The sequence below is a fragment of the Lithobates pipiens genome, unplaced genomic scaffold, assembly GCF_037356315.1.
Source record: "Lithobates pipiens isolate NorthernLeopardFrog02 unplaced genomic scaffold, aLitPip1_a1.2 Scaffold_6, whole genome shotgun sequence".
Taxonomy (NCBI): domain Eukaryota; kingdom Metazoa; phylum Chordata; class Amphibia; order Anura; family Ranidae; genus Lithobates; species Lithobates pipiens.
The window spans coordinates 9865390-9883463 of record NW_027507881.1 but is presented as its reverse complement, the minus strand read 5'-3'; the positions used below and the strand labels follow the sequence as shown (position 1 = coordinate 9883463).

The following is an 18074-nucleotide window of genomic DNA, read 5'->3' as shown; positions in this document are numbered from 1 at the left end:
TCCTCCGCTCGATTCACAGTGCCGAATGCCGCCGAGCTCCGTTCCCTGCGACGTTACGGCACACGGGAGCGGAGAACGGCGGCAAATTAAAAAAAGTAAAAAGACACAAAACACACACAGCACTGTAAAATTACACACCCCCTTTGTCCCTAGTGGTCTGTGCAGTGCCCTGCATGCACTTTTATATTATAAATACTGTTTTTTCTGCTGGAATTGGAGATTGCCCATAGCAACCAAAACGTGTCCCTTTTTCAGTGTTTTAGGATTTGATTACATTATTGAATCATTTTTATTATTCTTTATTATATTATAAACTTTATCATACCCGGGAGGTCTGCTAGACTCTGGTTTGAACAGATTTAAGAGAGTTATTCCTAAGAATTACAGGACTACAAAATAAAACGCCAAATTTCCATGCAAAATAATTGTACCACTTTCAGCACCTAAAACCAGACTGAATCATCCTGCCAGGGAGGGTAAGGTCTAAACCGCTGGCAAAAAAATGAGTACACCCCTAAGTGAAAATGTCCAAATTGGGCCCAAAGTGTCAATATTTTGTGTGGCCACCATTATTTTCCAGCACTGCCTTAACCCTCTTGGGCATGGAGGTCACCAGAGCTTCACAGGTTGTCCTCTTCCCCTCCTCCATGATGACATCACAGAGCTGGTGGATGTTGGAGACCTTGCGCTCCTCCACCTTCCTTTTGAGTTGGCCCCACAGATGCTCAATAGGGTTTAGGTCTGGAGACATGCTTGGCCAGGCCATCAGGGGTGTACTCACTTTTGTTGCCAGCGGATTAGACATTAATGGCTGTGTGTTGAGTTATTTTGAGGGGACAGCAAATTTACACCGTTATACAAGCTGTACACTCACTACTTTACATTGTAGACAAGTGTCATTTCTTCAGTGTTGTCACATGAAAAGATAGATTAAAATATTTACAAAAATGTGAGGGGTGTACTCACTTTTGTGAGATACTGTATATATAGAGGGATCTGTTATCTGAAAAAAATCACAATCGGTCATTTTATTTAATTCAGCATTTACTCCACTTACTGCAGCAATATGGTCCAATTCACTCAATCTCAATTACTAGCTTGGCTGTTTAAAAGAAAGCAGGCAGCCAATTACTGCCGCCGAATTCACGCAGTGGGATTAAATTGTCATTGCCCAAATTTACCGATTTTGCAGCTGAGTGGTTCAAATCTTTTTGTACACATGAAAAAAAATAAAAAAATCTCATAAAACAGATGTTGAAGCTGGAGCGTTGGCTACTTCACAGATGTTTCTTAAGGAGGAACTCCTCCCTTACAATCCAAAGTCATTTTTTATAAATCTTATGCCGCGTACACACGATCGAATTGTCTGGCGTACTTAGTCCGACATACAATCCGGCGGATAATCCGGCGAACTTTCTACCGAACGGACTTGGCCACACGCGGACACACAGAAAGTCCGGCGTTTGCTAGCGCGATGACGTACAGCACGTACGACGGGACTAGAAAAAGGAAGTTCAATAGCCAGTAGCCAATAGCTTCCTTTTCGTAATTTGCTTCTGAGCATACGTCATTCTTAGCCCTTGTACACACGGTCGGAGAATCCGTCGGAATGTGTCCTATCGGACCCTGTCGCCGGATAATCCGACTGTTTGTGGTATGCATCAGACTGATTCCATCGGAATATCCGTCGGACCCAATTTTCCAACATGTTGGAAATATTTCCCGACCAACTGGGCCGGTCGGACGTAATCCGATCATGTGTAGAGAATTCTGATCAGACCAAGTGCCACGCATGCTCAGATCAAATTCCTACATCAAAGCTATTGGCTACTAGCCTGAATGTAGTCCCATTGTAACGAAATTACGTCATCACGTTCTGAAAGATCGGATTTTTCGCCAAGTTTGTCCGACCGTGTGTATGCAACAGTTTCGGACACAATCCGACGGACAAAATCCGATGGGCAAAATCCGATGGATTTGGTTGTGGAAATCTCCAACCGTGTGTACAGGGGCTTAGTCCGCCGGACTAGCATACTGACGAACGTATTGTCCGCTGAAACCCAAGGCCCGACGGGAAGATTGGAGTGCAAAAATACTTTCTTAGTCCGCCAGACTTCACGCTGGAAAAGTCCGCTGAAGCCCACACACGATCGAATTGTCTGCTGAAATGCGTTTTCGGCGGACTAAGTACGCCGGACAATCTGATCGTGTGTACGCGGCATTAAAAATTATCCTTTGTATAAAAGTAAGAAAAAGCATATTTACTAGTCAATAGAGTCCAATGTTGTCTTGCTTGTAGGGAAACTTCTCCCTACACTATTCCTCTATGGCGACGCCATCTTGAATTCATATCTGGTGTATGCGCAGACATGCCAAAAGGGATCTTTTGCCAGATCTATGGCACCCGGCAGCTTCCAGGGGCATGCCTGTGCATATGCTGGACCCCTGGTGCCAGCAAAGACATGCTGTGGGCCCTGCCAGTAAACTGCGCCATTTCTACACATGCAGCAGATCCCGCGCACTGCCTTCTGGGATGAGTGACATTGAAGCCGCAGGAGGAGGCAGTTTGCAGAATCGCAAACGTGCGCAGAGACTTTGCAATCTCGAAGTGAGTCAATGGTGTTCCTGGCGTGAGTAAGGCCTGGGTATGTCATTCTCGCCTTTTTTTTTTTTTTTTTTTACAATTGTGTTATAGGGAGAAGGGGAAAAGACAGGGGAGAGCAACATAAAAAAAAGGTGAAGGTCAGCTTTACATTTTTTAAACCTATCCAGTTGCAGTTTGTAAAAATGTTTCCTGTTTTATTTTATAATAGGACATCTTGTGGAGCTGTATGGTGCTAGGAGCTGCACTTCATCTTCAATGGGGTGTCTGTTAGTGGCGAGATGCTCCGTCTCCCCTCCCACTACTCCCAGCTCATCCCTCTGCTCTGCACACTCAGGATCCCTCATAGATACAATGTCTGAGGATGTGAGAGCAGACGCTGGACCAACTTCACAGCATCCCAACACAAGAACCATCTGGTGAGTTCATCACACAACTAATTCCCTGATATCATTCATACCATATACTCTATAGAGAGGATATATCATGTTATACATACAACTGCTTATAACTTGTGCAGGATTAGAAAATACATTCCAGATTTATAACATGGAAGGCTGGATACTGGAATCTCAGCAAGATATAAGGAAAGAGCCATGGCTCTCATTGAAATGTAAATAATGTATATATATATATATATATATATATATATATATGAGGATTATCACTGTCACTGCTCAGAGTCCTGAGGATGGGAGATGGAAGGAAAAACAACGGGGGACACAACATGTAACTTCTTCATGGAAGTTTTATTAAAAGAACAGAATTGATATAAATGTCACCGGATGTGAGATGTGACCCTTCAATCACGGACTTCTACAAATCCTCAGCTTCCAGGTAATAGATCTATACATATAACTGACATTATTTATCTCTCAATTGATGATCTATCATTTTAGATCTCTCTGTGTATCTGTCCATCTATCTATACAAAATATATACAATCTATACATACCTGGCTATCTATCTCTCTATCTTTATATATCTCTCTGTGTATCTGTCCATACAAAATATATACATACATATCTGACACTATCTATCTCCCTGTGTATCTACCTGTCTATACATCTATCTATACAATATTTATCTATCTATCTATCTATCTATACAAATTATATATATATATATATATATATATATATATATATATATATATAATCTGACACTATCTATACAATCTATCTATCTATCTATCTATCTATCTATCTATCTATCTATCTATCTCTGTGTATCTATCTGTCTGTCCATCTATCTATACAATACGTATACATACCTGACACTATGGGCTTGATTTAATAAAGGCAAATTTTGCAATATTTGCCTTTAGTAAATCAACCCATCTATACATACATACCTTTCTATCTATCAATCTATCTCTCTATCTATCTATCTATCTATCCAATATCTATCAATCTATCTATCTGTCATTATATATCTCCCTGTGTATCTACCTGTCTGTCTATCTATCTAATATCTATCCATCTATCTATCTATCCAATATCTATCTATCCAATATCTATCTATCCAATATCTATCTATCTATCCAATATCTATCTATCTATCTATCCAATATCTATCCATCTATCTATCCAATATCTATCCATCTATCCATCCATCTATCTATCCATCCAATATCTATCATCTATCTATCTATCCCATATCTATCTATCTATCTATCTATCTATCTATCTATCTATCTATCTATCTATCTATCTATCTATCCATCCATCTATCTATCCATCTATCTATCCATCCAATATCTATCATCTATCTATCTAATATCTATCTAATATCTATCTATCTATCTATACAATATCTATCTATCTATCTATACAATATCTATCTATCTATCTATACAATATCTATCTATCTATCTATCTATACAATATCTATCTATCTATCTATCCAATATCTATCTATCTATCTATCTATCTATCTATCCAATATCTATCTATCTATCCAATATCTATCTATCTATCTATCTATCTATCTATCTATCTATCTATCTATCTATCTATACAATATCTATCTATACAATATCTATCTATCTATCTATCTATCTAATATCTATCTATCTATCCATCTATCTATCTATCCAATATATACCTGCACGATTTATTAAAACTGGAGAATCTGGTGCAGCTCTGCACAGAAACCAATTAGCTTCCAGGGGCTTTTTTTGTCAAAGCTTAAAGTGACACTAATACACACGGTCTGACTTTTTCCTGCAGAAAAGGTCAGACGGAATCATTCCATCGAATATTCCGATCGTGTGTGGGCTTCAGCGGGCTTTATCTTTCGAAAATTCTGACAGACCTAGAAATAGAACATGTTTTAAATCTTTCCGACGGAATCAGTTCCTAACTTCTGTACGCTGTTCCGACGGACCAAAATGGGCGCAAGGGAAGCTATTGGCTACTGGCTATTGAACTTTCTTTTTCTAGTCCCGTCATACATGTTGTACGTCACAGCCAGACATGCGGCCCGGAGGCCCACGGCCCACTGGGAAAACGCCCGGTCTGCCCTATGGCCAATCCGGGCCTGATCTCAGCAATAGATCCCCACACAATAATAGACTCCCCCACAGGGGTGAACTGACAACTCATGGGGCCCCCGGGCAATAGGAGATTATGGGGCCACACAGTATACAATCACACAGTATCAGGGCCGTCTTTAATATTGATTGGACCCTGGGCAAAAATTTTCTTAGGGCCCCCCTCCCCCCATGCAATTTCGCTCTCCACCTTCTCTGAGACGTACAATAAATAGCAGCTAGACTTAAAATCAGTTTACTATATCAGATCAGGCAGCGATTGCAATTGGTTTCCAGAGGTTACAGCATATCATTACTGCTTACTGACTGGTTGCTAGAGGTTACAGCACTCCTTAAGGCTCACTGATTAGTTGCTAGAGGTTACAGCACATTTCTGCTTGTTGATTGGCTGCTAGAGATTGCTGTACAGTAATACTGCTCGCTGGTTGCTATAGGTTACAGCACATCTTCTCCTAACTGCAGGGGGCATGATATACCTATGAATGCTGCCTTTATTTACATATCAATGCAGTTGGCCTCAGCTATTTACATATGCATGTCACTGCTATTTACATATGAATGTCAGTATTTACATGTAAACAGAGGTCTGCAGGTGAGTCATCTGTACACAACAATAGGGCAGAGCTGGGCAGCATTAGTAGCAGCACAGGACTAAAACTTTAAGGGACAAGAGAATGTAAACTGGCATAGTTGGCAAGTATGAGGCAGCTGCTTTGAGACCCACAACAATGACAGGGCCTAGGGCAGCTGCCCCTTTTGCCCTGCCTTAAAGACGACCCTGCACAGTATACACAGATATGTTTCTATTGGCTGAGAAGGTACCGGAGAGGTGGGGCAGCTATAATCTCGGGATTTTTAGACCAAAAGGATGTCGGTAAGGGACATTTCAGAGACAGATGTAAAAAAAACAGATTTTTACATACTGTCCCTGGTTTTACTGAGGCTGGCAACCCCATATGGGGCCCCCTAGTGGCCCGGGGGCCCTCGGGCAGTGCCCGAGTGGCCATATGGTCAGTCCGCCCCTGCTCCCCCAGCAACAATGGACTCCACCCCAACAACAATAGATTCTCTGCAGCAACAGTGAACGACCCACAACAAAATATCACACCCAGTAACAAAATATTCACCCAAGCAAAATTAAACCCCCCCCCAGCAGCACCAACTGATCTCCCAGCAGCCAGCATCAATAGATCATCCAGCAGCCAGTAAAAATAGACCTCTCCCTCAACAGTAGATCCCTTCCAGCAACATAAGACCCCCCAGGAACAATAGATTCCCCATCAGCAACAGCAGACCCTCGCACAAAATCAGATCCCCATGAGTGACAATAGATCCCCCAGCAGCCAACATCAATAGACCCTCCAGCACTCCCCACACCCGATGTTATTACATACATTCAGTGCTGGAGGTGCCGCAACTGCGTTCCCCATGTTCCCACTGAAAAAAAAAGCCCTGCCAATAACAATAGTATTAATAACAAATATACTACTTCTACTACTACTAATAACATTAATAGAAATAATACAACAAATTATAATATTAATAATAAATATACTACTACTACTACTACTAATAACTACTTCTACTACTACTAATAACATTAATAGAAATAATACAACAAATTATAATATTAATAATAAATATACTAGTACTACTAATAACTACTTCTACTACTACTAATAACATTAATAGAAATAATACAACAAATTATAATATTAAAAATAAATATACTACTACTAATAACTACTTCTACTACTACTAATAACATTAATAGAAATAATACAACAAATTATAATTTTAATAATAAATATACTAGTACTACTAATAACTACTTCTACTACTACTAATAACATTAATAGAAATAATACAACAAATTATAATATTAATAATAAATATACTACTACTAATAACTACTTCTACTACTACTAATAACATTAATAGAAATAATACAACAAATTATAATATTAATAATAAATATACTACTACTAATAACTACTTCTACTACTACTAATAACATTAATAGAAATAATACAACAAATTATAATATTAATAATAAATATACTACTACTACTAATAACTACTTCTACTACTACTAATAACATTAATACAAATAATTCAACAAATTATAATATTAATAATAAATATACTACTACTAATAACTACTTCTACTACTACTAATAACATTAATAGAAATAATACAAAAAATTATAATATTAATAATAAATATACTACTACTACTAATAACTACTTCTACTACTACTAATAACATTAATAGAAATAATACAAAAAATTATAATATTAATAATAAATATACTACTACTACTACTACTAATAACTACTTCTACTACTACTACTAATAACATTAATACAAATAATACAACAAATTATAATAATAATAAATATACTACTACTACTAATAACTACTTCTACTACTACTAATAACATTAATACAAATAATACAACAAATTATAATAATAATAAATATACTACTACTAATAACATAATAATAATAATAATAACGGTAAAAATAATAATACTAGTGATGATAATACTATTAATATTAATAATAACCTCTTGTTAACAACTCCCTTCAGTGAAAGCAGAGTTATTGCACATGAAGCAAATTGTCAGCAAGGTGTTACAATTCTAACTAATAAGCAATTTAAAAAGCTGACACGTAACCGCAGCCCTTCCATCCTTGTTTAATCCAATAAGGACCAGGACAGGCTTAGTGCATATCACCGCTGGCTCAGGGTCAGGAGGCATTCATATAGTAATGAAGAATAATTGAAATAGAAGGATACAAGCCTTTCTGAAATGGAGGCGATACATTGTACCCAATGTTTTCTATTATTTAATGTAACAATACTTTGAAATGCCTTGCCTAGAGTCAGGAGACCATTAGTGACATCCACATTGTATTGTGCACTAGACCTGACTTTCACATCGTATATCTCAGATGATTATCACCTCCAGCTGACATAGAAAACAAGCACATTTCTTTCAAAGAATCCCATTTGGAAGGTAAAAAAAATGTAAATAGATACAATGTTATGTCCTTGGGAATAAATTGAACATTCAAATTATTCGGTTGGGGTCATGGAAATTCCTTATCTTAGCATATTCCTTGAATACAGATAGAGATCTCTAATTAGTGGATGGAAGGATTTTGTGTCAGGACAATTATGGCTTGGGAAGTGTGTACTTTATTTACAGAGATCTAATGAACATTAGATAAGCATCATTTCACCGTCTATGGCTCTTTATGTAAAAACATGGTAATCAGCCCCCCGTACGTGGCGGTATCGTTTTTTAATAGGAAATAATGGGAAGCCGTTCACTTTGCAAGAAAACCTTTCTTAAAGCCCTAAAGTGGAACTAAACTCTTTCACTCAATCTTAAAGCGGAGTTCCAGGCTTTTTATGTTCATTAAAAGTCAGCCGCTACAAAACGTGAAGTTGCTGACTTTTAATAAACAGACGCTTACCTGTTCCGCGGTCAAGCGATGCGGCCGATTGGAGCGCCGCTCCTCTCCACCGGCGCCTCCATTGCCACTCTGGGCACCCGGCCGTGACAGCTTTCGGCTTCACGGCCGGGCACGCACGGCGCATGCAGGAGTCGCGCTGCACTACCGGAGTGGACAGGCGATCTCCTGAGACCTGTCACGTGTCCCAGGAGATCGCCTAGAGGGAGGGACCGCCTAAGGCTAATGGAGGAGTTGCCTCAGGGCGCACCCTGTGCGGAAGGAGGAAGTGGGACAGGAAGTCCCACTTCTAACGAAGCCCCCACCCCCCACCCCCCCAAAATAAAATTACATGCCAAATGTGGCATGTAAGGGGGCGAGGAGTGCTTAAAACGGAAGTTCAATTTTTGGGTGGAACTCCGCTTTAACACTGTTTAATCCTTAGGCTGATTGCATTAGTAAATAGATAGGAAAGCATATTATATTTACTTCCATTATAGCATATTCTTTCTTTTTTTCTTTTTCTTTTTTTTACCTTTTTTTCTTTTATATTATATTTACTTGTTGTAAGGTTTTTTACATTTCTTCAGTTGCTTCCTGGGTTCTGGTTGATCTCATACACCCCAGCAGTCTCAATCTCATTGTTCTCAAGACAAGAAGAATGTCTAGCTGTTGCGGTTCAAAGCCAGTGGAAGCTGGCATTGAGTGAGACTTCATTCATTACACTGTTGGATTTTGGATCCCAGGCCTATATTGTATATGAAAGACATTTATATATGGACTAATACTCCTGCTTAGTTGATGGCACTGTTAAGCAGGGCTTGTAAATTTTGTATATAGTTATTAGGGTAGTTAGGCTGTATTTTTTCTGTATTTTCCCAGGGATCTGGAGAAACAAATGGAAAACATGGCGAGTCAACATGTGCTATAGTTATTGTCTATTGATTGTGGCTCGTACTCAGACTCAGTTGGGCCTTTGGTGGTCTGGCCATTACGTTTCACCCTAAATATTACATAAATTCTATGGACTTTAGCATATATTATGCCTTGGGTTTGAAATGGTAAACTTTGACTTGTGCAGGACTATCTCTGTGGAGATAATGCTCCAACCCTAGTGACATAATGTACTGTAAATGTGTTGGTATCTTTGTTTTTTTTTAAGAGGACAACACTCAAGACTTGCACTGCCATTTTCTTTCTAATTACTAACCTTTATGATTAGATAGTGGTAGGGCTTTACCCAGTTAGGTTGCAGATATTCATGTATATAAGAGTGCAGACACCTGGACTGGCCTTGAAGTGACTTGGTGCCAGTTATCCATTTTTTGAATATATATATATATATATATATATATATATATATATATATATATATATATATATATATATATATATATATATATATATATATATATATATATATATATATATATATATATATATATATATATATATATATATATATATATATATATATATATATATATATATATATATATATATCATTTGTATTTAAAACCTTGTACTTTAAATTTGCTTCAGTTTTATCATGTGGAATGCTGATTGTCTGAATATTTATGTGGTCCCAGGCCAATCCCTGAGGTAGACCCCCAGTAGATAACTGGGAGTACATAAATAGTTTGAGGCCTGGAGTAGAGGGGTTCTTGTCCAGGAGGAGAAGATCCTAGCCTGAAGGGCTTCTGCCCTTCTGGCCAGTCCAGCTGTGCTTCTACACTGGTTCATCGAAATCCCAGCTGCAGCAGCTGGGGGGCCTATTCTAGTGAAGTTTGCTGGAGCTAATCGAAGGATTTGTCTGGGGATCTGGTCTGAAGAGCCCACAGGAGACATGTCTGGCTGATATTGGAAGGAGGCATCCAAATTTCCATGGAAATTTGCAAGTACAAACCTGTGTGTGAGACCCCAGTGACTGTGTGCTGTTAGTATCCCTCTGGCACCAGTGTCAGCCTGTGCTAAAAGGTGGACATTCTCTATGGTGTCGGCTCATTCCATTATTTGCTGCTGCAAGGACTGAGCTAGGAAGCTTTGAGAAAGAGACAAGTGTTCTTATATTGATATTTAATGCTACTGGAGTATCCCACAGTTACCCCTGCACCCATCCAAGTTCAAGTTTATTAAAGCATCAGAAAAAGGATACCCCTAAACTCATTATTGAGCCAGAAGAGTGACTGAGACTGTGTGTGCCTGGCTTCAGATACACTAGCCTGGGAAAGAACCTTTGGGACCACTCAGCGCGCCCTTTCAGGGGTGAGCACTACAGGAGTAATATGTCCATTGCTAACAGTTCCAACCATTTGTTAAAACCCAGCAACTATGGGTAGTGTGATCGTCTGCTAGTGAGTTGTCCTAACTGAAGTATTGAAGTTAAACTAAACAGAAGGCAATGCTCTGAGATACGCAGCCTCCTCTGTAAGGGAATGGATGCTTAGGATTTAATGAGCGACCAGCATCCAGGGTCCCATTGACAATTCACAGCTGGAGAATATTTTGCAAAGTGTGACTGGTAATGACATGAGCAGTTGGTACAAGGAGACTAAAAGTGTTGTTCCTGCTGAGCCTCCCGGGAAAACGGGATGACTTAGAGGAGATGTGAACTGATTCCTAACTGCACATCATCTATTCTCTGAGCTTTATGTGGATTACAGAAGATAAAAAAAAAAATATTTATAAAAAAAATATTGGTAAATAAAGAAGAAGGACAGAGGAACAAATCAATTCACACTGATCATCAGTACACACTGGACATAAAACCTTTGGCATAGTCGATGTCCAAGGCCACCAGTGCAGATAGTTATTGTCAATCCATTTCTCTCATGTCCTGTATGGTGGAGAATTACACATAAAGTTTAGACTTTTACATTCGGTAACAATTACATATGGTCAGCATTCCTACAGGAAATAGTAGGCTCTGGAAGTTCCTGTCAGGCCCATTTGTGCGGGTGGTGAACCCTGTATGTTGGGACTGCTCCTTATTCAAGCTGATTTGACGTTAAGTCATACAGATGGGCTTTGGTGTCTGTAGACATCTTTACAGTGACCCTACACTCACAGAGTAAAGCTGGCCATACATGGATTCCCAGACACATCCAGTCGTTCAGATCAGGTGTGTTATTGTGTACCCAAGCCACGTCCAATATTTCAGCTTCAGTGTATTCCTCTGTGCTGCAGCCACATCCAGTTTTCCAGCTCAAGTGTGTTCCTGTGCACTCCAGCTGCATCTAGTCTTCCAGCTTCCATGCATTTCTGTGCACCACAGCCACATCCAATCTTCCAGCTCCAGGGTGTTCCTGTGCACCCCAGACACAACCAGTCTTCCTGCTCCAGTGTGTTCCTGTGCACCCCAGACACAACCAGTCTTCCAGCTCCAGGGTGTTCCTGTGCACCCCAGGCACAACCAGTCTTCCAGCTCCAGTGTGTTCCTGTGCACCCCAGACACAACCAGTCTTCCAGCTCCAGTGTGTTCCTGTGCACCCCAGACACAACCAGTCTTCCAGCTCTGGTGTGTTCCTGTGCACCCCAGACACAACCAGTCTTCCAGCTCTGGTGTGTTCCTGTGCACCCCAGACACAACCAGTCTTCCAGCCTCAGTGTGTTCCTGTGCACCCCAGGCACAACCAGTCTTCCAGCTCTGGTGTGTTCCTGTGCACCCCAGACACAACCAGTCTTCCAGCTCCGGTGTGTTCCTGTGCACCCCAGACACAACCAGTCTTCCAGCTCTGGTGTGTTCCCGTGCACTCTAGACACAACCAGTCTTCCAGATCCAGGGTGTTCCTGTGCACCCCAGACACAACCAGTCTTCCAGCTCGGGTATGTTCCTGTGCACCCCAAACACAACCAGTCTTCCAGCTCTGGTGTGTTCCTGTGCACCCCAGACACAACCAGTCTTCCAGCTCTGGTGTGTTCCTGTGCACCCCAGACACAACCAGTCTTCGAGCTCGGGTGTGTTCCTGTGCACCCCAGACACAGCCAGTCTTCCAGCTTCAGTGTGTTCCTGTGCACCCCAGACACAACCAGTCTGCCAGCTCCGGTGTGTTCCTGTGCACTCCAGACACAACCAGTCTTCCAGCTTTGGCATGTTCCTGTGCGCCCCAGACACAACCAGTCTTCCAGCTCGGGTGTGTTCCTGTGCACCCCAGACACAACCAGTCTTTCAGCTCTGGTGTGTTCCTGTGCACCCCAGACACAACCAGTCTTCAAGCTTCAGTGTGTTCCTGTGCACTCCAGACACAACCAGTCTTCCAGTTCGGGTGTGTTCCTGTGCACCACAGACACAACCAGTCTTCCAGCTCCAGTGTGTTCCTGTGCACCCCAGACACAACCAGTCTTCCAGCTCCGGTGTGTTCCTGTGCACCCCAGACACAACCAGTCTTCCAGCTCCGGTGTATTCCTGTGCACTCCAGACACAACCAGTCTTCCAGCTTTGGCATGTTCCTGTGCGCCCCAGACACAACCAGTCTTCCAGGTCGGGTGTGTTCCTGTGCACCCCAGACATAACCAGTCTTCCAGCTCGGGTGTGTTCCTGTGCACCCCAGACACAACCAGTCTTTCAGCTCTGGTGTGTTCCTGTGCACCCCAGACATAACCAGTCTTCCAGCTCCGGTGTGTTCCTGTGCACCCCAGACACAACCAGTCTTCCAGTTCTGGTGTGTCCCTGTGCACTCCAGACACAACCAGTCTTCCAGGTTTTTCGTGTTCCTGTGCGCCCCAGACATAACCAGTCTTCCAGCTCGGGTGTGTTCCTGTGCACCCCAGACACAACCAGTCTTCCAGCTTCAGTGTGTTCCTGTGCACCCCAGACACAACCAGTCTTCCAGCTTCAGTGTGTTCCTGTGCACCCCAGACACAACCAGTCTTCTAGCTTCAGTGTGTTCCGGGCACACCAGACACAACCAGTCTTCCAGCTTCAGTGTGTTCCTGTGCACCCCAGACACAACCAGTCTTCCAGCTCTGGTGTATTCCTGTGCACTCCAGACACAACCAGTCTTCCAGCTCTGATGTGTTCCCGTGAAATCCAGACACAGCCAGTCGTCCAGCTCCATGGTGTTCCAGTGCACCCCAGACACAACCAGTCTTCCAGCTCCAGGGTGTTCCTGTGCACCCCAGACACAACCAGTCTTCCAGCTCAGGTGTGTTCCTGTGCACCCCAGACACAACCAGTCTTCCAGCTCAGGTGTGTTCCTGTGCGCCCCAGACACAACAAGTCTTCCAGCTCGGGTGTGTTCCTGTGCACCCCAGACACAACCAGTCTTTCAGCTCTGGTGTGTTCATGTGCACCCCAGACACAACCAGTCTTCCAGCTCGGGTGTGTTCCTGTGCACCCCAGACACAACCAGTCTTCCAGCTCCAGTGTGTTCCTGTGCACCCCAGACACAACCTGTCTTTCAGCTCCGGTGTGTTCCTGTGCACTCCAGACACAACCAGTCTTCCAGCTTCAGTGTGTTCCTGTGCACCCCAGACACAACCAGTCTTCTAGCTTCAGTGTGTTCCGGGCACACCAGACACAACCAGTCTTCCAGCTTCAGTGTGTTCCTGTGCACCCCAGACACAACCAGTCTTCCAGCTCTGGTGTATTCCTGTGCACTCCAGACACAACCAGTCTTCCAGCTCTGATGTGCTCCCGTGAAATCCAGACACAGCCAGTCGTCCAGCTCCATGGTGTTCCAGTGCACCCCAGACACAACCAGTCTTCCAGCTCCAGGGTGTTCCTGTGCACCCCAGACACAACCAGTCTTCCAGCTCTGGTGTATTCCTGTGCACTCCAGACACAACCAGTCTTCCAGCTCTGATGTGTTCCCGTGAAATCCAGACACAGCCAGTCGTCCAGCTCCATGGTGTTCCAGTGCACCCCAGACACAACCAGTCTTCCAGCTCCAGTGTGTTCCTGTGCACCCCAGACACAACCAGTCTTCCAGCTCCAGTGTGTTCCTGTGCACCCCAGACACAACCAGTCTTTCAGCTCTGGTGTGTTCATGTGCACCCCAGACACAACCAGTCTTCCAGCTCTGGTGTGTTCCTGTGCACCCCAGACACAAACAGTCTTCCAGCTCCAGTGTGTTCCTGTGCACCCCAGACACAACCTGTCTTTCAGCTCCGGTGTGTTCCTGTGCACTCCAGACACAACCAGTCTTCCAGCTTTGGCATGTTCCTGTGCGCCCCAGACACAACCAGTCTTCCAGGTCGGGTGTGTTCCTGTGCACCCCAGACACAACCAGTCTTCCAGCTTCAGTGTGTTCCTGTGCACCCCAGACACAACCAGTCTTCCAGCTCCGGTGTGTTCCTGTGAACTCCAGACACAACCAGTCTTCCAGCTTTGGCATGTTCCTGTGCGCCCCATACACAACCAGTCTTCCAGGTCGGGTGTGTTCCTGTGCACCCCAAACACAACCAGTCTTCCAGCTCCTGGGTGTTCCTGTGCACCCCAGACACAACCAGTCTTCCAGCTCGGGTGTGTTCCTGTGCACCCCAGACACAACCAGTCTTCCAGCTCCAGTGTGTTCCTGTGCACCCCAAACACAACCAGTCTTCCAGCTCCAGTGTGTTCCTGTGCACCCCAGACACAACCAGTCTTCCAGCTCTGGTGTGTTCCTGTGCACCCCAGACACAACCAGTCTTCCAGCTTCGGTGTGTTCCTGTGCACTCCAAACACAAGCAGTCTTCCAGCTCCAGTGTGTTCCTGTGCACTCCAGACATAACCAGTCTTCCAGCTCCAAAGTGTACCTGTGCACTCCAGACACAACCAGTCTATATCCAATCTCCAAAAAACTCACCATGACTCTTACTAAATACTTTGGGTTGTCTACTTTACAAAAAGGAATAACTTGGGAGGGGGGGGGATTTGTACGTTCCTGACATTTGAGAGTCTTTAAAACCAGTTCCTCATTATCTTTTTATGGGGGCAGAATGGCTCCCTTGTGCGAAACCCCATACGGGTACGGGGTTGCCTTTAAGAGCCGCCAGAAGGGGGACCCGATGTGCGTGGCCAGTGGTCATGATTGCCGCCGGCCACGCACGATCGTGCAGTTCATGCAGATGTGCTGTCAGGGCAGATGAGACATGTCGTTTGTGCCTACTAACTCGGAACAGAGATATGTCTCCTCACCTAGTCAGTCCTATCCCCATACAGCTAGAACATGCTGATGGATCACACATTTAACCCCTTGATCACCCGTAGTGTTAACCCCTTCCCTGCCAGTGACATTTATACAGTGTATATTTATAGCACTGATCTCTGTATAAATGTCAGTGGTCCCAAAAATGTGTCAAAAGGGTCTGATCTGTCCGCCGCAATACCTCTAAAAATTGCAGATCACCACCATTACTAGTAAAAAAATATTAATAATAATAAAAATGCCATAAAAATGCCATAAATCATTCCTATAGTTTGTAGATGCTATAACTTTTGCGCAAACCAATCAATATCAACGCTTATTGTGATTTTTTTTCACCAAAAGTATGCAGAAGAATACATATCGACCATAGAAATGTATTTTATTTTTTTTAAATTTGGGGATATTTATTATAGCAAAAAGTAAAAAAATATTGTTTTTTTTTTTAAATTGTCAATTTTTTTTTTTTTGTGCAAAAAATAAAAACCACAGAGGTGATCAAATACCACCAAAGGAAAGCTGTCTTTGTGGGAAAAAAATTATGCAAATTTTATTTGGGTACAGCGTCGCATGACCTCGCAATTGTCAGTTAAAGCAACACAGTGCCAAATTGTAAAAAGGTCAGGAAAGAGGTAAACTCTTTCAGGGCTGAAGTGGTTAAGAAAAGAGATCGGCCGTCAGTACTGAATGATCGATTTTCAGATATATATCCCATAGTTTGTGGACTCTAAAACTTTCACACAGACTAAATAATATACACTGATTTGGGTTATTTTTATCAAAGAAATGTAGCAGAATACAATTTGGCCTACATTTATGAAGAAAGGTTATTTATTTTCATAACTAACTTCGTTTTTAAAATGTTTTCATTTATATAGCAAAAAAAAAAATTATAAAAACATCCCACAATGGTGATTTAATACCACCAAAAGAAAGCTCTAAAAAAAAAAAGAAAAAGTTTTAAAAATGCTAAAAATTGCATTTGGGCACAGTGTTGCAGTATTTTTTTTTAGGTGACATTGTGACAGTGATTAAAAGGAATTATTAATATTTGTTTATTAAGCAACAGTAAATGTGACTTTCACCCAGAGAATAGGTGCAGGAACTCCCCTCTGCCAAGTCCCCCCTTGTCTCTGTCCCCTACCCACCTCTGAGCACCTTCCCTTGGCTCCGCCCCCTACCCACCTCTGAGCACCTTCTCTTGTCTCCACCCCCTACCCATCTTTGAGCACCTTCTCTTGTCTCCACCCCTGTTCCACCTCTGAGCACTTTCCCTTGTCTCCACCCCTGTTCCACCTCTGAGCACTTTCCCTTGTCTCTGCCCCTACCCATCTCTGAGCACCTTCCCTTGTCTCCCCCCCCACCCACCTCTGAGCACCTTCCCTTGTCTCCATCCCCTACCCATCTTTGAGCACCTTCTCTTGTCTCCACCCTCGTCCCACCTCTGAGCACTTTCCCTTGTCTCCGCCCCCTACCCACCTCTGAGCACTTTCCCTTGTCTCCGCCCCGCTACCTACCTCTGAGCACCTTCCCTTGTCTCCGCCCCCTACCCACCTCCAAGTACCGTCCCTTGTTTCCACCCCATACCCACCTCCCAGTGCCACCTCTTTTAGAGAAAACAGAACCAAGTATAATTTTGTGATGATAAGTAATCTGTATGGAATTTGGTAATTATAATAAGATAATAGCCCTCCCCCAAAGCAAAAAGCAGATCCCCCGCAATAATAAAACCCCCAGCAGCAATAGAAAAAAAAGATTGTCTTTTTTTGTTCATAGGTGATCAAATAGCACCAAAAGAAAGCTCTGTGGGGAAAAAAAGGACGTAAGTTTTATTTAGGTACAGTGTTGCACGACCGCGCAATTGTCAGTTAGAGCACTTTCACACTGGAGCATTGGGGGCTTCAGCGGTGCTGCGGAGATACTTTTAGAGCTGCTTCACAGTCATTTTAGTGGCACTTTTAACCCCAGCTAGAGGCCGAAAAAAGGTTAAAAGCGGCGCTTCGTGGGAAACAAAGGACATCAATTTTATTTGGGTACAGCGTCGCACCATCGCGCAATTGTCAGTTAGAGCACTTTCACACTGGGGTGTTTGGGGCATCGGCGGTAAGGCACCACTACTTTTAGCGGTACTTTACCGTTGTTCTAGCGGCGCTTTTAACCCCAGCTAGCCGCTGAAAAAGGGTTAAAAGCGGAACTTAGTGGGAAGAAAGGGACATAAATTTTATTTGGGTACAATGTTGCACGACCGCGCAATTGTCAGTTAGCGCACTCTCACACTGGGGCTTTGGAGGCATGGGCAGTAAATCGCTGCTACTTTTAGCGGAGTTTTAC

At 42.8% G+C, this 18074-nt stretch overlaps 1 protein-coding gene across 1 annotated transcript in view; it reads left to right on the top strand.

The window, feature by feature from the left end:
• Positions 1-2946: 2946 nt before the first annotated feature.
• LOC143958222 (gonadotropin-releasing hormone II receptor-like) overlaps positions 2947-18074 on the top strand; it is a 93332-nt gene continuing 78204 nt past the window's right edge. The window contains exon 1 of the mRNA XM_077467719.1: positions 2947-3021. The gene's annotated coding sequence lies outside the window, so the exon portion shown is untranslated. The remainder of the gene's footprint in view (positions 3022-18074) is intronic.